This window comes from Lepeophtheirus salmonis, chromosome 4 (assembly GCF_016086655.4).
Source record: "Lepeophtheirus salmonis chromosome 4, UVic_Lsal_1.4, whole genome shotgun sequence".
NCBI lineage: Eukaryota > Metazoa > Arthropoda > Copepoda > Siphonostomatoida > Caligidae > Lepeophtheirus > Lepeophtheirus salmonis.
In genome coordinates, this window is record NC_052134.2 from 30,901,020 (window position 1) to 30,922,560 (window position 21,541).

The window sequence follows — 21,541 nt, forward strand, 5'->3', positions numbered from 1 at the left end:
TTCCAAAAATCTTGTATTTTAGATGGAGGAACCTGTATTATTAGTAAAGTAAAGATATGTGTAAAGAAAACAAAAATAAGTTAGAAAAAAAAAAAAAAAAACAGTTGTTGCGAGTGTTCTTTCTTCTTTTTGTTCATTATTCAACATGTCGTCTTTGTGTTAACTTTTCCTTCTGAAGTGAGCATTCTTGCCTGTATTTCGTGTAAATTGTTCACAAAAAGTGTATAACATTAAAAATATAAATTTAAATATAGTTATAATATTTTCCCTCCACTAATGCAATTTTAAATGAAGAAGGTTCCCCTCTTTATAGCAGTAATTCAATTTCTGCCCCGTCCCAAAATCGTATCACAGGCAGCTGATATTAAGGATGGTCTTAATTCTCTAAAACCAAATATCTCACTCCCGCCTTCTCCTCACGCTCCGATAACAATCTTATGTCTAACTATTAGATAAAGGAAATAAAAACCATTGTTTTAATTAATATCTACAGATACAAACAAAGTCACCAAATTATATAGTCTGGGATCAGCCGGTCAAGTAGGAGAAACAGTCAAATTCAAAAAATGCCTTCATTTTCTCTAATTGTTATTTTAAGGGTTATTTAAATATTGAAACTCTGGAAATTACACATTTCTATAGTAAAATGTAAAAGGTCATATTTAAAGGGAATTTAACTGTATTAATAATCAACAAGATATAAAAAATGATTTCTCCCAAAGTTAATCATACAATTTTAATAAAACCAATAGCAAATGAAAGTTAAATAAATAAAAATATTATAACTCAATCTTGGATCCTGTACATCCGCTCCAATTTTGTGTTGACGGAGGATCTGTTGGTGTTTTGCTCAACTGGAACCTACACAAAGACGAAAATGGGGTTGAAGTCCAGTAAGCTTGGAGGTAAAATACTTGGTCTAAAAAAGTAAAAAATAAATAAAAATATGACTATGAGGGCAACCCCCCTAACCCCCCAACTTTCCAATGTGACATGTTGCTATTGATTCATAATCCACTCCAGACTCTTTTAGTTCCTTTTTGATTCTCCAGACAAAGGACCTATCCAGATTTAAGAAGTGTGCAATCTCAACATTGTTGCATCGGGTGCGGATCGCAAAACAGACACTCTTCTTTTTCTATTGATAAATACATCGTTGATCGATGAAATTTTTTTTAACTAACTCCAAATAGTTCTGGCTGGCCACCAAAACAACAATGTCTTACCTGCGCATGCGCTCAAAGTTGTTTGTTAAATAAACCCACACTCTGTAAAAAAAATTAAATCTGTAGATTTACTTGCCACATTTTCCCGTGTACATCTGCGTTTCTACATACACAATATAAAATCTTTCATATCATAGATCATCTTTGTATTTTTATTACTTTGTAAAGTAGCTGTATATTTCCAAAATAGATCATCTATTATAATAAACTTTTTATATTGAGGTCCTTGAACGAATGGGACCATTCAATCTCCAATATAATTTGTCCCATTGTTTTGTCCAAAAACAAAACAAAAAAAATGATTTCATTGTCTTGTGCTTCCTGAATTACTTTTTGTTATGACAAAATAGGAATGAATATTTTCACTGCAAAAAAGTGATTATGCATACTTGAAAACATAACTAGGCAATTCAAAATGCAGGAATCATATTTTTTATAGAAAATAAAACAAATATGCCCTCAAGAATAAATTACGTAGTGTTGAGTCCAATCTTACGGAAGTATATTTACATTTGTCTGCTTATAAATGTAAATGAGAATTTTGATTTTTGGCAATAGATATTAAATATTATTATTATTTTGCCTATACGTAAGAGATATGATCGTACAGCTATCGATTACAAAAATTAATAAACATATCCTATATTAAATTTAAAGAAAATAAAAAAGTTTTTAAATGATAGATCTTTTTTTTTTTTTTTCAATTCGTTCTCAGGAATTTTTCTAGAACGATATGTACCAAAATATTGGCTGAACCTTTCTTTGGAACAAATGAAGACCAAGTTTACTGTAAGACAGATCTTGACCTCACTTTTTTTAGAGACGAATTAGTTTTGTCCAGTAAATATCATAACGGGTCTAGGATTTTCAAACCAAAACACCATACTATTAAAATATATTAATTGCAAGATATTCGTTAATTTTCTCACATAAATCTATGGTATAGATGATTGGACTCATATTTGTTGCAAAGTTATATGTGTATATCCTTGTTGGACTGAAACTAAAATTGAGGCTTGACATAGAAATAATTCCTTCAGGGCATCATTACTGGATACGGAGTGAGGTTTAAACCTGTCATACTTTCACCACCTCTATCTATCAAAATTGTTCTCTAATTTTGAATCTGTCTCTTTTCTTATGAGGGAACATAACCTCTCCTGGCAAGGTTACACTTTACACTTATGAGTTATGACATTGCCTATTCAAAAGGGTAAGTAATGAACTAGTGTGGGTAGTGGCTACACTCCAAGCAACATAATAATTTAGACTTTAGAGATGTTATAAATTAAGTTTGTTTAGACTACAGAGCACGTATATAATATGTTCGAAATTTGTGAAGTAAATTTATAAATATATTTCAAATGTCAAATTTCATATAATCATAGTAATCCACGAAATAAAACATTACGAACACTCTATTTAACCCTTAGGTTACAAATAATTTATATTTATATACATTAAAATAATTTTTGCTGTGAGGGTCGATACAAATTTTCCGACTCCATCTAAAAAGGTTCTAAATTCTACACTTCTCTGCTGCCCTGGTTATAACACTTTTATTAAGTAATAAATTGAAGGTAATATTTTTTCTAAAAGAGGGAACTGTTTTTCTCTTCATAAGATGGATTATAGTGAATCACCACTCCACATCACCGCAATAAATGTGGTGTCTAGGAATATATATATACTTTTTTCTGAATAAAATTAATTTAACTTCTGTATTACATAATGATATCCAATAGAACACTCCTTTAAAAGTATAACAACTATAGAGTCATATGAATTGCATTCCTTGTATTGGTTAACAACAACTGTAACGTGAACTATTAACTCTAAACGGCGACAAGAATATCCTATACTTATCAATGTTAAGGGTTAAATTTTTTTATCGGGTGTAAAGTAATTATACTTCTTTTCAATAAAATATGATGAGTCATAGTGCAAAAATTCTTCTAATAATTATTATTAAGCTGTTATTTTTCTGCACTTATAAAAACCATATTTCGTTTACATGATACCAAAAGTAAATTACAATACGATCTAATACATGCTGTGTATCAATGCCAAATAGTGGAAAATTTATAAAGGAAATACACGTCCACAGGTCAAGTGTACTTTGAATTAAATGAAGTCTTATGAAAGTTGAAGGTCTTATTAATTGGCAACATCAAAATATCGAAAATTGGACCAATAGTACCGTTCCTGTTTCAATGATTGAAAATATTTTAGTTTGCAATGTACGGAAATCAATAAATCAATTAATGTACTTGAAAAAAAACTGTTTCTCTTCATGAAGGACTTTGCTTGATAATCTTACCAGGTAATTCAGCAGAGTATGCTAAATATGTATTGCGAAAATCACCTATAAATTTTGAAATAAAATGTTTTTTTATTGGTCAAGTAGCTTTTGGTCTCCATTATCGCCTGAAGCTCACCCCTTTTTCTAAAAGCATATACGCGTGTAGTGAATCAAGGGCTATGGTAAACATGTACCAAATTTGAGTGTCCTTAAAAAAAACGAATAAATTAACAAAGTTGAAGAAATATGGACTTGTTACCTTTTAGGCCAGTTGAAGCTGTTTAATAAAGCCAAAGGGGTTCATATTCAGTAAAATATGAGTTTATTTTCTTTGTACAATATGTCAAAATATCATGTACCTAATAGCAAAGGTAAGTAAAAGTATGTTCACTGCAAGTACAAGTTGATTGTCATGTCTTTACTTGTTAGACCATGTTCTTAACTATTGTCTAATTCTAGCCCTAAAAAAAGATTCTTCACAAAAGTACTACATATCCTGTGCAAAAAAATAAAAAGATTGTCTTGTCCAAGTATCATTGCAAGTCTTAGCTTTCGATTTCAAGTCAAGTCTCAGAGTCTTTGATTGTGAGATTTAATCAAATTGCATGCCTTCAAAATATGGACACGAGTCCAAGTGCAGTTGCGAATCTAAGCTATTAAGTCAAATTTTATTATCTTTGATGGTGTGATTCAGTCAAGTCGCAGATCTTCATGATATAGAATCGAACGATATGGGTATTATATATGCTCAATGGACAATGTACTCGGGAGAAAGTATTCTCTTGAACTCAATGTGCGTAGGTTCGCACCTCGGTCGTTCCTGGAAAAGGAAATATACTCAAGGTATATGAACTTTAAAAGACAATTACTAGGTCAGATGGAGTAGATTTATAACTAATCTTTACTCATAATTAATCAACTCAACTACATCTGACAAATTAAAGCTGTGGTTCCTGACATTTATTTGTGTCACGGCTCCAATCGAGACACAAATGCAAGGGCTGGTTAATTGATTTTTAGCTGATTGTATTTCTAATATAATATTCAGTAAAAACTATATTAAGACACCAGTCCAAGTTCTTACCATGAAACTGAATATAACATTTTCCTAAGTCACTCAACACACCGTCTGAGCCAATATTGAACGTGTTTAGTTTGTTTTGATGGTGCCATTGCTGTTGCTCCTTTCATCAGTATTGCCTAATTTGCTGATTTCTGGCTATATTTCGCCAAATTTTGCAGCATCTGACAAATTTAACTTTTCAATTAGTAGTTATATGTTTCTAAGAAAATGAAAAATATTGTGTTAATGGGGTCAAGGCTACGGGGAAGTTGTCAAAAAGGTATTGGGAAAGTCCATTCTTGACTCAAAAGCATCAATAATTTCTTATTAAGTGGTGTAAGAGTCTTTTAAATGACCACAAAATCATTGCAACCGGGTGATTTTCTTCACTGATGAAGAATTTACAGAATATGTAGTTACTTAAAAAAAGTATATACAATTCATAATCGTAATATATACACATAAAATATGTTTTAAGAATTAGGATTGTTTCTGGATTTATTGTTCTAAAAGGGGTCACTATATTTGAAAGATTGGGAAGAACTGAATCAAAGGCACATTAAATAAAAACAATATAATCAAATCCAACTCGAGTAACAGGTCTTGATACCAAGTCCCAACTTTTTTATAGTAGTAATACACGATTAAGAGAAAAGTTCCATTAATCCAAAGTGTGTCATAATTAAATTTACACCCGGAACATACTTAATATACATACTTTTACTGGGAAGATAATGAGAAAATTTATTAGATACGTCATGTATTTCCTTGGTGTGGGGGTTTCTTGTCAAAATAGGCGAGGATTTATAATACGTATTTCTTTAATTACCTTACAGGGCTTAATAATAGAATGAACCTAGTAAGTAGTATGTCTCTTAGGAACTGTTTCCGTATATATATAATTTTTTTTTGGGAACTCAATGTCATCAAAAAAAACTACGTGTGGTAAAATAAAAAAAAATGAAAAAATATAATAATAAGAATTGACAAACCATGTTAATGGGTTTTATGTACTTTGAGGCATACATACCCATACCATGCCCATTTTTTATAGAATATGTAGATATTAAAAAAATCCAAGTATTTTCAAAATGTTCATTCTCGACATATGTTCTTCTTACTTCCTATAACTCTCATAAGGCACGAAGGATTTTTATGGAATTATTTCTTCCTTCTTATACATATGTCTCAATATTTCATTCAACAAGCTAATATCTTTTTTATTTATATAAAAGAGCCCATGTGTATTCTTTCTAGAAAAATAATAATAAAGAGGTCATAATGTCACCGTATACGTTAATATATAATAATGATCGGGAAAGTATTTGGTTTCTTTTTAATGTTAAATAATGAGACCTATTAATTATATTAGAGATAAAACAGATATTATATCTGCATCCAAAGTACCCGCTATAAGTAAACTTGTATTATCCGAAAAGATAGGAGACCCGAACCGGTTTGCAGTAGTTGAACTTGTACGGCCTATAAAAAAGATTCCAGTGATTTTTCGTATCTTAAAAAAGCTTATAAATATGTATAATCCAAATCTGAACAAGGGTAAAAGGTTTATAATGAAGAGTAAAGGTATAGTTAAAAATTGGAAATGTTTAGTTAGATTTTATGGTTTCATGAAGAAAATTTTCCCGTAAATTTTTAAATATTTTGTTTTTAATGGAATCATGAAGCAAGCAATACAAAACAATGTATTTATTTTGCTCGGCGCGGAAATAAAGCCAAGGAACATTGTCAACCAGTTAGGGTGCTCCTTCACCATTATCTATGCAGCTAGGCAAATATTTGAGGCATTTGAATCTTCCACATGAATATTGAGGACCTGAAGGCTTCCATTCTGGCAGCTTGGGACAAAAATGTATGAGGCCTACATCAGGAATCTAGCTCTGTCTTCAGGACCCATTTGAAAGTTTTTGTGGCAAGTAATGGGAATGTTATATAGTGAATTATATCATTTGTTTAAATTATAGTTGCTATTTCTTATCGTTTTTGAGCTATATGTCCAAATATTTATGTACTAACATTTGTCAGACTTTGGTAATGTACACTGTAGTATTACTTATTACGCAATCTTAGTTAGAAGAAAGATGTTATTTATATTGAACGTATTTAGTTTGATTAGTGCTTGGAGCTATATCTACATAAATAGTTACATCGCATGGTTATACTACATAGTGTTATATACTTAAAAACACAAAATGTACAGTTTACACTGGATTTAGTTGTCAGCTATTGATGATTATTTTTCTTTTTCTCTAATCATTGTGATTAACATTGATTGGTTCGATACGAATTAGTTGTTAATAATCTGTGAACACTTATCAACTTCAATTATCGAATAATAATTTCATAGTTGGGAGAATTGGCTACCTACCAACTGATTTTGGACCTGTTTCTGTTTCTTTTCAAAGGAACAGTTCCTAATATTATTATAATCATAACGTATGATTATGTTATAATAGTAAAAATATTGGGTTATTGTTTCGGCATCAGTAATCAGTAAAAATCTAACCTTGTATTCTTATAACCGGATAGCGTTTTATTTAGTTAGGAACTTTGGGTAAAATGCATATAAAATTTAATACAAGTATAAATCTAATTTTGGTTTCAGATCTAGATCAGAAAGTTCAAGTGCCCATAATTTACGTCGAAATATCTGAACCGACCCAGATTCCATAAAATATGGATCTGTTCTATTTGAATGTATAATTAAATTATCTTTTCCATAAAAAAATTATTATGTATGACTGTAGATTGGTATTCCGGTACTACAGGAGTGGTTAGATAAGCTTGGGCAATTTTAAACACGTATTTAAAATAACATGTAGCTAGAGAAAATAGTGGAAAAACATTATATTTAACAACCTATATATGCATAAAATAAGCAGGCAATCATTAACTCGATACGAGGTCCAAAAGACTTAAATGCATTTATTACATCCGTGGAAATTAAGGCAGCTCAGCGTCACTACCACAGCTCCCAAGTACTCCCAGAGTTATGATGAAGGCTCTTAACTTTGTTTTTGAACATGTGAGAGCTATAATTTCTAATTTCAACTGAACACAAATCGTATTGGAAATATTTTCACAATCAAGATAGCTTCTAAAATGTAGAAAAGTATTTGTACTTCATTGAAATTTAATTGTTGAACTATTTTGTTTACTATTCTTGTATCTTAAATATATTTTATATCAAGAAGTGAAGCCCTTTCACTGACTTCATCAATTACATCATAAAAAAATATTTGTACAACATACAAAAGACAAATTTCAAATACGCATTGATGAAACTTCATCAAATGGCTTTAAGTATAATAACTACTGAACACCTGCATTGAGTAGAACTTGATGCTAATGATAAACAGTTATAAATAGATGTGATACGTTCGAAAAATTCCTATAAAATACTTACATGTGTACAATTATTATTATTTTTTAATCGATTTTTTGATAATTAGAGAAAAATATGTAATTATTTCCATTTTAAATGTTAATTCATTGTCTACAATATGAAAATAAGATGGTATAACGATGTAATATGATATTTCCAATACATATAAGCGTATTATACTGTGCGTAGAAAAAATACTGAGACATGCATCTAAGTAGTCATTAAAATACTCATAATTGATCAAGATGATGTTGTACATTGAAACTTTAAAAAAAAAAATATTATTTATCATAAAAATGTACATTAATTATTAATCTGGCCACAATTAGCCTCAATGACGGTTTCCAACTGCCACTGGAACACCTTGCACACATTGGGAACGCAGCCTTTTTCATGATCCTCTACTTCTGGTCAACGGAAGTCTTCAGGGTATCCACTCTTATACAATATTAGCAGTATGGGCCGGAGTCCTATCTTGGTGAAAGACGTACGTGTCCTTGTTGGACTTCTTCATGGTCTTGGTGATGTATGGGACCACATTTTCCTTCAACGTCATCAAGTACGGGGCCGTGCAGAATTATTTACCGATTTTTGTTCAGAACATATCGCAGACAATAATGACATTTGAATGACTTGAGAAACAATTTATTCATACATTTTTAGAATAATAAAATAGTTTGTGATCAAATTTAATCAATGTAGCCACCATATGACCATGTTCTTGTGTCGTTTTTTGCAGGCCTTGGTCTCCACGTGCGCCTAGATAGGGAAGTCTATTGGGTTCAGATCTGGGCTCTGAGGGGGCCAGTAGTCCCTGGCCAAAAGTTCATGTTGTCCTTGAGCCACTCTTGAGCTTTCTTGGAAGCGTGGGCGGGTGCTCCATCTTGTTGAAAATGGATTTGATCCACGGAAGGACCTTGGACGCCAGAATCTTCACATAATTCTCCGCTGTTAATTTGAGCCAGTGGGGAGCCATACCGGCTTCATGGCCTTCCCGTTGGATCTCCAAACATCTCCAAAGCTCACAACAAGGTCATTTTGCCTGTTGAAAACAGGATTGACCGTAAAAGTTTTCTCATCTGAAGAAATGATGAGACGTCCAGATTAGCTCTTGATATCATTAAAGATTTTCTTGGCACGCTCAAGTCTGACTTCTCTCTGACATTCAGTTAGCAGAGGGCGTTCAGAACGCCTCAGGGACTTTCCTCCAGCCCTTTTCAATGCCCTTGAAACAGTTGATGTCGACGTTCCCATCTTTCTGGCCATGTCGACAATGGACCTGTTGTGAGTACTCTTGAACACTGCCTTTACTTGGCTTGTTGAGACAGTGGGCTACCTGCCAGACCCAGGGGAATGCTTGAGATCACCCCCAGTCTCCAAGAGCTTGGAAACGGTGTAAATTGTCTTCAACGAAGCCCCAACCTGTTCCTTAATGTTGTTATGAGGCACTCCCGCTCGGAGGAGGGCTGCAATTTCGATCCTCTTTGTTTCCTGATTGGACATGGTCTCACGTGTGGAAGTTGTTACGCTCTCACAGGAAGGATTTTTGTTTATTTTAATAGTAAAAATACGAAACAATCAGATTGGTTGCCACAACACCGCTTAAAAAGTATATTTATATCATCAGTAAATAATTTTGCACGGTCCGGTAGTTGGTCACAGGTGAGCGGTATCTAACAAGAAACCAAATTGGAGGCATTTTTTCTCCAGTTGATACTACACCCCCCTTCCCCTCAAATTATAATCGCAGAGGCCCAATTTTTGGTCTTGGTGACTGTCCTGATGCTGTTATCAGCCTTGCCAAATGATTCAAAGATAAAAGTCTTTTCATGAGAGAAAAAAATTACTCGGTTGCCGTTGTGCTGCAGATTTTTTCAAAAGTTGTTGATATCAATGAAGACGGAGTTCTTTTTTACGTCTCAATTCTTCTAAGCAACCTTCCTCCAGACTTTCAGATGGGCTTGCCCATAGTAGACCAACGCACCTTCTTCTTCTCAGCGTACTCTGACATTAAAACCCTCCATGATGTCTTCAAGCATATTTTGGTGGGTCTTCCACACTTGGGGCTAACCAAAGGTTTTTCCCATAGCCAAAGAATTTCTGATTGGACAGACTGAAGCCTTGATGACGTTTAATGCCATAATTATGTCCGAGGTGGTCTTTCCACTGCATATTAAATTGCCTTTTACGGCTCATCTTGCTTCCATCACGACATATACATAATTTCTTTATAAAACATGTACATCAATGAAAAGCTTAAAATCAAAACTATTCAAAAATAATTGGAACGTGAAGATTTAATCGAGAATAACCATTCAAAATTGTATTCTTTGTAAAAAAAAATAACGAAGACACAAATTGTTTATTTGATGTAAGATAACAAATATATTAAAAAAACCATAATCTCACACTTTCAAGAAATTACATATTTTTTAATTGGTCTAGATTAAATTTTTGATGAAGTTTCAAATTGTCCAGATGTATCTTATTGGTCCTGTATGTGTAGTGGCAATCGGATATAAGTATTTTTCAAACGATATAATAATAAGTTGATATTCTAACAGACACTTGTAGCATCATTACGTCATAATAAAATTGACATGTAAATGATGTAATCTTCAATATGTTCGAACAACAAAATTGTCCTTCATAGAAAAAGTAAGAATGCAAATTGTTTATTTCCAGAGGTGTAGTAGCTGACTCATTTTGACATGGATTTTGACTTTATCCATGACTCAAAAATAAATGTACTGAGAATGGCATACATTTGGCCAATGTTGGATTCAGAATTTCTTCTGAATAGTTCTTATTTTAAAAGAAATTTACACTCGTCTGGATTCCAGTGTTTGTCACACAATTGTACCTTATCCAAATGAGCTATCAACCGGAAATATCTAAGCATACTCTATATATACTTTTTTTTTTATATTGGTCCGGGGAACAAGGGACCAATTACTAAAATATCTGAGGGGTTTGTCTAACTCGATTGAAATCAAATATCCATTCTTAGTCCTTAGTATTTGTTCTACACATGTGACCTGTCAACATAAATTCAATTTTGAGCAAAAATCAAGAAATAGCGATAATCTCAATTTATGTGTTTACTTTTTGTATTCATACAACCAAATATTTCATACACACATTTGAATTAGTTAAAAGCTTTCCGTTTAAATTTATTGGATTATTAAAAAAAAAAAAAAGTTTACGCTATAATTTAGAATTTCAAACATTTATTTGATTTATGATACTTAATGATTGGTCCATTGAAATCTGAATACTTACAAATCAATAATTAATTGAAGTTTAAGAGATTAAAATTAATTCATATTTCAATATGTTAAAATACAAACAATTACTTACAAACACAGTATGTTTTAACTAGAGCTTTCTACCATACGTACAATTGACGAGAAATTGACAACTGAACGGGATTGACAAATTTATATTCGTGCACTCCAAGTAGTTTGGCGTCTCCAGGACCACCGTCTGCCCCATTCGTAAATCCGATTAGTCGGAGAGGTAGAAGGGCTCTGTCATAATGGTCAAACTGTAAACAGAGGAGTCAACTAAAACAGGGTTGGGCAATTCCTTCAAGTCCATGAGTGTCCATGCAAGTGATCGGAGGGGGGTTAGTTCACACCAGACTGTCCAGAGAGCTATCAAAAAGTGTGTGGAAAGAGCCTTGTGTGGGTGTAGAGGGCACTTTTGACTCCAGCTACGAAAGAAACTCATCTCCTCTTTTACAATAGGCTCTTTTTTTGACACTATTGGCCTCCCTAAAGCCCTGATGTCAACCCTCTATACTACACCTTTTGTGTGCATGTCAAGGGGCAGCCTGCTGTGCCTTTCATCCAAACCCTGAGGCCTTCAATACCACTATCAACTTGTATTGAGTCGCTATAACAGAGGACTACTTCCGAAGAAGGTGTCAGGCCTTCTGCCGCCCGGAAACCATCATTCCGCTAAGGACAGCTTCATTAATAATTAAGGGAGCCCCACCACACATCTATTTATAGATATAACTTTGTTGAAATTTTATTGTTAATTAATAAATTATATCAGAATTTAAATTAGCCCACTTTAATTTATTCACGATTCATTTATTGTGACTACCAATTTTGGTCACTTTATGTGCAATTGGCGTCACCCCTAAAGGATTAATCAATATAATTTGTTAAAATAAATTGACGTAGTTTTTGGGAGAAGACTTGAGTTATCCATACTCAACTTCTAGAAATTTTGAAAAGTACATTCTATTTTGTTTTTGTAAGATAAATAATTTGCTGGAATAAAAAATATGCTCAATTCAAGCTAAAATATGTCGATACAAGTATTCCGAATCCTTGAAACTAGTTGATTAATGATAATATAACTATCTTAATTTTTGATATTTCTTTCCTTTCTATTGAAACACCCTTCTGTATATATTTCCATTATTTTTATTCCGACTTCCATTTCCACGGGTTTGAAGGATTACTTAATATGGGCGTTAACAGGAAGCCAGAGTTGTAAATTGATCCAATGATACAGATCAAATTAATATCTACTTTATCAAATTATTGCATTAGATACAATGCAACCCATACTTTGTATGAATTAAAGTAGAACCGTGTCGACTCAAAAAATTATCGACTCGATTCGAGTCAACTTGAGTAGATTTTGTCATTTAAAAAACTTCTAGTATACTTAATATTCCATTTTTCACATTTTTATAACAAATCCTCATCAATGTTTCTATTTTAGTTTTGTGGTGCTGTTCCTGTTTGTATCATTTTAGTGGTGGTTTTATTTTTCCTTGATCTTATTCTCCCTAGGTGAACAGGAAATCCGGGTCCCGCTTTAAATTGTTGCCACCACTTCGTGCTTTCCTGGAAAGGTCTTTTCCACCATTCTTCATATTGGCCATCTTGAAAGCCAGGCTCCTTGAGCACTTCGCAATGTCCATAATCTTCGTCACCTCAAGTTCAGTGTCTAGGAAATCTGAGATACGCTGCTTCTTGGCTTTATGCCCAATCATGATGAAGAAATAGTTTATTTATGTTAATGTATAGCTGAACAAAAATACCCAAAGTAATCACTAAACCTTCTTATAGTAAGAAAATAATTAACATTACTGAAATTTTTACATTTTGCAGACCCATCCAGTACATTAAGGTTCAAAAAACGATTATCAACCGGACCCATACTAATAATATACTTATTTCATTTAGATAACAATGCATTTTTCCCAACACTTGAAAAAAAAAAAAAGATTATTAACATCTAATGTTTACTTGTACTTTTTTTTTTTTGCTCATTATCTATTTGAGATAAATAGACTATCTATGCAATTGTTCCTTCTTGATATTTTATTTTCTTGCAAGGCCTAAGTGTTTTTGTGCACATTTGTGGCAGGTACATATACATATTTATGCATGTTTGTGACCCCATCGTGCAGGAAACGTTGTTTTTTTCCTTCCGTTACATTGGGATAAAAACTACTTCCTATATCTGTGTACCTATAAAATAAAGAAAACATTATTGAGGTTTGGTTTATTTAATACTGGGTGATTGCCTGCAATCCAATTTGTTTTATTCAAGGACCAAAACCTATCTATAAATATTATATTCAATTCATGAAACAACATTGTTTCATTGCCTATCTATAAATGAGTATTCTTATTATTTATGACTGACTTGTCCTTTAAGGATATCTTATATCAATAAATATAGATACTCGATTACAGGATTTCCAAATAATGATACTATAAAATTGGTTTATGAAAATTAGTTCTCCATTACTTCCCTTCAAATTCTTAGGCGAGTACGTCCCTAGGGTGTCTAGCCACCTAAAAATTAAAAATGATATGTAAAAAAATAAAACTCTATGTATACTTAATTCATAAACTTAAACAGACCCTTAATCATAAGAGGTGTTATAGGTAAACTAGTGATTTGACGGTTTTATTTATTTTCTATAGTCCAGTCTAGTCTCAGGACATGTCCTATCACTTCTCAGGCTGTTCCCTACGAACACCGGTCTTTCTTACTCTCAGTCATAGAAATGATTATCAAGAAATAAAGGTTCAGTGACGTCATCTAGGAACGAACTTTATAAGTTTTTAGGACTGAACTGAACTGGACCAGACCGAGACTGAAACGGACGGGAAAATACATTATTGAATATGTGTTGTTGATTCAATCTTAAAGTTACGATTATTTTTGAGTAGCTTAGATTATAAGCCTTTGTTTGATGTACATATTGTCAACAAAAATTCAGTGAATGTCCTCATAGAGGCAAGAAAAGCCATCATAGGAAATTTAAACTGCCCCGGGAGGATCACTTTGGACATCATAAGGGCCTTAAACGTCAGCAAGGCCATACTCTTTCCGGTCAGACATCGTTTGGCTGATGGGGAAAACCTTTGGTCAACCCCAAATAGTGGAATACCCAACCAAGGTGAAGCCTGAAGACATCATTGAGGTCTTTAATGTCAGAGTAAGCAAAGAAAAAGAAAGTGCATCGGTCAACCATGGGCAAGACCATCCGACATCCTAAAGAAAGATCACTTGGAAAAATTGAGAAGCCACTCCTGTCCCAACTTCAAAAATAACTCTGTCTTCAGCAGGGTCAACAACTCTGGAATGATCCGAAGCACACAGCTATCGGTAAATTTTTTTCTGTGATGAAAAGGCCTTCCCCGTTGACTCAGTCTACAACAAGCAAAATGATTGTGTGTTTTTTGGCAAGGCTGACAAGGGCAGTCACCACGGCCAAATATCCGACCTCTGTGATTATGTTGGGGGTTGTGGCATTAACTGGAGGAACAATGCCTCCAGTTAGGTTTCCTGTTGGATACCCGTCACTCGCAGGCAACTACTTGATGATGTTGAAGGAAAATGTGGTTCCATAGATCACCAAGACCACGAAGAATTCCAACAAGGACACAAACATAATTCACCAGGATGAGGCTCCGTCCCATACAGCCAATTTTGTACAAGAGTAGATTGGCTGCAACATGAACTTCCGGTCCAAGAACCTTGGGTCCCCTTATAGTCCAGATCCGAATCCACTGGATTACTCCATTTGGTATCAAATTGAGAAGAAGACATGTAAAGTACGCCACCCTAATATTGATGCCCTTAAGACCTCAGTTAAACATCAGTGGAGGATCATGAAAAATGACTACGTTGCCAGTGTGTGCAAAGGGTTCCAGAGGCGGGTGGAGGCAGTCATTGAGACTAACCGTAGCCAGATTCATAATTAATATGTATTGTTATCGTAAAAATATTATAAAATACAATTTTCTATGTACAATATCATGCAGATTAATTATGAGTGCTTTTTCTTCACCCAGTATAACATGTATAATGAATTCAATTTCCCAAGTGAGATAGATAAATTTCAGTACTAAAATATCTATTTATCTATTGGTGTACCTCTATTTAACTTATAATTGGGCTCTGGGAGAAAGAAGGGTGATTGCTGCACTGTAGAATAGAAGTTGAAGAAATCAAATTATACTTTTTGGAAACAGTGGAGGCAAGATTATTTTCAAATTAATTCATTATTATTAAATTAAACATGTTTACACTTTGCTAGATTTTTTTTTTTTCTTGATAGATAGCTTGTTCAAACATACACCAGTTGAAAAATGGGAAATCAATTGACGATTTTATTGTCCCAGACTTTTTTAAAAGACACGTAGCCTTTCTAATTATCCATGGCAGGAGCGACAGCGTGACAATTTATAAAACTCTGGTACTCAATAAAACATTCGTTCGTTGGGTAAGGAGGGGATATGAGGCCTCAGCTGGACTAGGTTCCCTGCAGCACCTCGAAAAAAAAATTTCAAATTTTGCAAGGGCAATTTTAACAACTTAACCTCGCCTGACATTTGACCTCCAAAACTTCCCGGATCTGAATCCGATGAATTTTTTTTTAAAATATGGAACACGATCAAATTATGAATTAACCGTACCCCTGCTACATCAAAGACAAACTTATCTGTCGGATCAAGATGGAATTCCCGGATTCGCTAGAGGACCAAGTGGGGAAGTCCTGCTTGCGCTTTCGGCCTCGTTATAGAGACAGTAATTGAGGATCGAGGTGATTTAAAAAAAAAAAAATCATAATACATCTAGTTTTCAGAATCTGATTATATTATTTTAAATCTGATAACTGTTTGATAATTGCGTTTAAAAAGAATCCTTTTCGCAGTACAGATAACTACAGGACCGTTTATATTCTTGCGGTTATTTGTATTGATAATGCATTTTTTACCTCAGCCAACAGCCTTTTCATTGTCCCCATTATTTTCCAGCTCCTATTTATATTATAAATTGTCTTCCTAGCCATTTCAATTATCATTGAATTCTCCGGCAGATCATAATTTGCGTGAATTAAAGCAGTGATCTTGGCTCTCATGATATACTCTGATGCCATTCTAAGCTCGATTAACAAATGTTTCATTACATCTGATATCTCATAATCACTATGTAGAACCACGATTAAGAAAATCATTTACTAACTACCGCAGAATTTTGAATTGTATGACTGTGTAAATTTGTAGATACAACCCAGTACATTGGACATGTATTCTAATGAAGTTATTTCTAATAAGAACCTGCAGAATGCATTCTACTTAAGAAAAATAAATAATGTATGCATTCAACCTGGTTATATTACAATTACCTACTTAATGTTTACTATCCTAAATAGTCACGTAATTTTGTCAAAAATGAAGATATAATTTTATTCGATGTACCAATTTTAATTGTAAATATTGGTTAATAGGTTTTTTTATATTCATTAACTTCTAATGACACAAAATAATTAGTTGAGAATAAGTTTAGAATGTAATTTTTGAATGATAGCCTTAAAATGATATTAAATATAATAGTGTTTAATGATGCTGTTCTGAGGCTTCGTTAGCATGATGATGACAAGAAAATATCAATATATATTATTACTATAATAGTTGCTGAGAGATAAAATCGGAAAATTAGTACTCTTCATTTTTGACCCCCTGAACATAAAAAAGTTGAAGGATTATCGCAATAAATATTTAAACGGCGTTAATTAAGGCGTTCCTTTCTCCACTTCTTCTAAGTGGTTCTCCATGCACCGCCTTTAACTCCATGATCAAAGCTAAAACCAAGTGGCCAAATGACTATCAAGATAACAGATACTTCAAAAATCTGAGCAGGGTCTTTAATAGGCTCATTCGGCAAAATGGAGAAAATATTTGAAACGCCACGTGGATAAATGATTTCTTGACGTCATATGTGATACATCAAAAGGTACATCTATGGAGGAAAAAAGATTTTTGTATTAATTAACAAAATATGAAAAAACAGGACAAAATAGTCTTGGTTTCGTTAAAAAGAAAAATTACAATTTAAATTATTATTGCTGAATTCAAGTGTCAATTTTCGAGTTTGGTTGACTTCGAGTTTTTAATCTTATCAATATACAAACCAATCTTTGAAAAGCTATCAGCTAGTTCAACAAAATGTATGTTTTATTTTATTTGTGATAAACTTATTATTAAACATTATAGTCTTCATTTTCATCACTTATATCTGCTTCCTTGGGCGTAAATTACCCTCTCCAAAGGCACTCCAAAGAGCACACGCATCAACCGTTTTTCCTTTTCTAATCTCTGTACGTAGTTTTTTCTTTACACATAACCCCTCTTTAATTATAAGATACACACGTACTGAAATTTACCTTTAAGTAGGATTAATTGATAACTTTATTCATTAATGGATTAAAAAGGTTTATTTCTTATGCATAGGCGCTTTTTTTTTAAAATTAAAATTAAAAAAGTATGATTTTTCAAAAGTGTGCCGTCTCATGACCAATCTCTACTATGGTTCCAAGGAAATATACAAGAGTTCAACCTTCCTGCGGCTTACATGACCTCACTCTCCTATATATCCAAATGTTTATCATCCATCCATTTGTAATGAAAGTTCATAGTTTAAAACTTTTTTACAGACATAATAAGTTAAAAACCCTTTTATTTTTACAAATGTGCATGTTTCAACATAATATATGTTTTTACAATGCACACAAAAGGAGTTTCATGCCGGTGTATAATTTATAATTATACCTCAGATTGCATTTCTAAGCTATAAATTCCATCTTTTATTTGGATGAAGAACACTGCAAAAAGAATCATATTTTCTTTCAAGGATATACAATCGGTTCATTCAAGAGATGACTTGAAATTATAATCCACCTAAAGTACTATGAATATTTTTGAAAGGGTTGTATACAAAAATATGTCCTGGTGGTATGTAAAAATAAAATAAATCATGACGTTTCATTAGATCAGCTGCTAACATCCGTGAGAGGAAAGAAAGGAACTACACTCAAATTTACACCGGTATATAGTAAGGACAGACAGACTGGAATTACTTCGACATTGATAGTAAATTCTACTCCGAGTGGTTTTGTTTCGTTTCAGAGGTGTTTGCCCTTCGCCAAGAATAGCGGAGGTAGCTTTATACGAGTTTAAATTAATGCAAATAAAGCTCAGCTTTTCATTATTTCAATGCAACGAGAAGGTTGTGGTTGGGATTGTTGATTTTTTATTGTTTGTTTTTCAACATTATATTGTGTCTGTAGCTATTTATATATGTATAATGTACATTAATTTTGACAGTAAGAGTTATCTTTACTACGAGCAATTGGCAAGCGCAGCGTTTGCCATTCCTATTTTTCTTCCATTCAACTTAAGGCTGCTAAAAAAGTGGTTTCGTTTTTTATCACATTTTTTCTCAAACATTGTGTCGAGGACATTAAAAAGATTGGTTTCTCTAACAAGATCCTTAAGATCTTAAGTCGGTATAGATAATACAGATGCTTCAATTTCATGAATAATTATCAAAAAAATACTTGCTTAGTATCCGCATAAAAGGTTTTGAAAATCCACTGGCCTCATGGTTATGAGATACTAAGTGTGGTGGCCTTATTATACCATCACTTATAAGTTGACAAATGATGTATAGATACCATACAACATCTAAAAAAATAATTGCAGATGAAAACCAAAGGTATAATGACTTAAAGACTGTTCCAATTGTGTCATTATAAGCAGATACTGTAGTGATTAAAAATGCATTAAAATCTTTAAGTTTATGGCTATTACACCATGGTTAGCAAAGTATATTTATTCAAGATACTAAATTACAATTTGTTATTTTGTAAATTATGTTTTAGGACCCTTATTAAAAAATTATAGAAAAGGTTTCTTACGAAAGGGTGTAACGTTGACCTATATGTTTATACATTTTTTCTAAATGTAATAGGTCTCTTAAGGTCATAATTTGTTTTGAAGACCTTCGTTACCTGTCTGTTATCGACTTTTGAGCGCGTCTGAAATTTGTTTGCCAACTTGATTTAAAATGCCAATTTATTTTCGTATTTTTCAGATTGGTTTTAATCTTGCCATCGATATCAGCAGAAATTAGACAAAGTTATATTAAACTAGGTACATTAACAGTTAAGTGGAAATTCAAATTAAAAAATATAATTCTAATGGGTATCCTGCATAAGTTGGCCCGCACATCATACTTTCTCTTTCTATCTCGAAATTGGAGACAGTGACAGAGGATAGTTGAACATCAACTATCGCAAACTTTCAATAATAAGGAAATAACTTTGGTACGCCAAGCGTAGAGACGCGAAGTGAAGGGAAGAACAATATTGGGTGAGGAAGAGAAGACGCGAAGTGAAGCGGAAGGATCTCGACTTTTCCGAGTTGTATAATTAATTAGCATTTGGAAGGGTCACGGAAACAAATGGAAGGTATCATTGTGAGGAAGGGCATACTTAAATAAAGAAAAGAATACTATAATAAATTATAAACATTGGGTATATTAATAAAATAACCAAATTTAAAAATATATTAACAAATTATAAACATTGAGTATATTAATAAAAATTTAAATATTTAATAACTAACAAATTTAACAGTTAAAAAAATATTGGAGTTACAAAAAATTAAACACCAATGAATCAACATGTAACCTAATACAGAGGAAAATATATACTATCATATCCACTAAGTCATGAAACAGAAAAAAAAGTGGACCATATATGAACCTTAGAAAAATATGAAAGGACCCCATATCGAATATTGGCACATAATGTCGTCAAGAAGTCTATAAAAAGGACTTATATCCTGGAGACACTTCTTCTCAATAAACTCGTTGAAATATGTCTGGAAATGCTCATTACTCCTAACGGTCTGAGCATACCCTTGAGATGACTCCAATAAGACTGTATCGTCTGAGTATGAGCTCCAGTTAATGGATCAACAAAGCTATACTTATGCACTAAAGTACTGTGTGCCATATCTAATTAATTCCCAAAGTTACGATAGGTTGCACTATCGTCATAAACGTTTGCTCCGGGTAAAAGATGTTCAGGAATGAGTGGTAACAATATTGCCGCTGAACGATCTTCAACTTCAACCAGGAAGAATTCCCCACTGTCGCTATCAACACCTCCAAAAACCCAATGACCTTCCTTGTACCTCACTCTATGGGGTATTTTGTTTTCCCAAATTTAGATTCAGGTATCTGTACAATCCTACCAGGGCCCCCAATTTTAACTGGATTATCAAGAAAATATTGTGAACAAATGTCTTTATGAAAATTATACCAGTCGATAATTGTTTTTACGGAAGTAGCAGTTTGTCTTTCTGTTTCGGAGACAGGGATTTTGGAAGTCCATCAGCAATTAAGCTCTACCAATTTGCAGAGGCTTCAATGGCTATTGCCAAAGAAACTACCCTTCCGAATCGAAAATCTCTAACGGCACCCACTTCCTGCACAATGGAAAATTTGATTGCCGTTTGGTAATACTTTCCTACCTGACCTACCGCATTCCAAGCAATCAATATTTCCTCTCAACAGTCCACGATTCCGGAGCCATTTGATAATAGTGTCCTTGTCACAAACAATGTTCTTTGCCAATTCCGTGACCTTGAAATACAAATTCCAAATGACCAAGCAAATGTATAATTTCTCATTCAAAATGTACCTGTCAAATATTATTTTTCATAAAGTTTTAACTGAATTGGCATAATCAATTACATTCGATTGATAATGCAAAATATCTAGAAACGTCCCCTCCTACATACATAGATGCAAATATACAATACCAACTCCAAAAATGGTCTAATCTCACGTAAACACTTATTGGAACAATTATGATCGATAAAATTATAACACAATTCAGTGATACTTAATTATACTACATAATAAGAATTCATATAGGTAGCAAACAAATAATTAAGTTTGAACTGGGGACATAATTATAGACTGTAAATTAAGCGTCAATATGATAGAATTTGATTTGTACATATCTCTTAAATAAGACACTTAATTTAAATTACATTATTAATAATAGATTACAATACATATAAGACTATAATTGTATAATCTTATATATAAACTTATTCCAACAATTAAGATCGATAAAATCATTACAAAATCAAATGATAATTAATGTATTATAATATTCAAGCTTAATATTAGGTCACAAATAATTA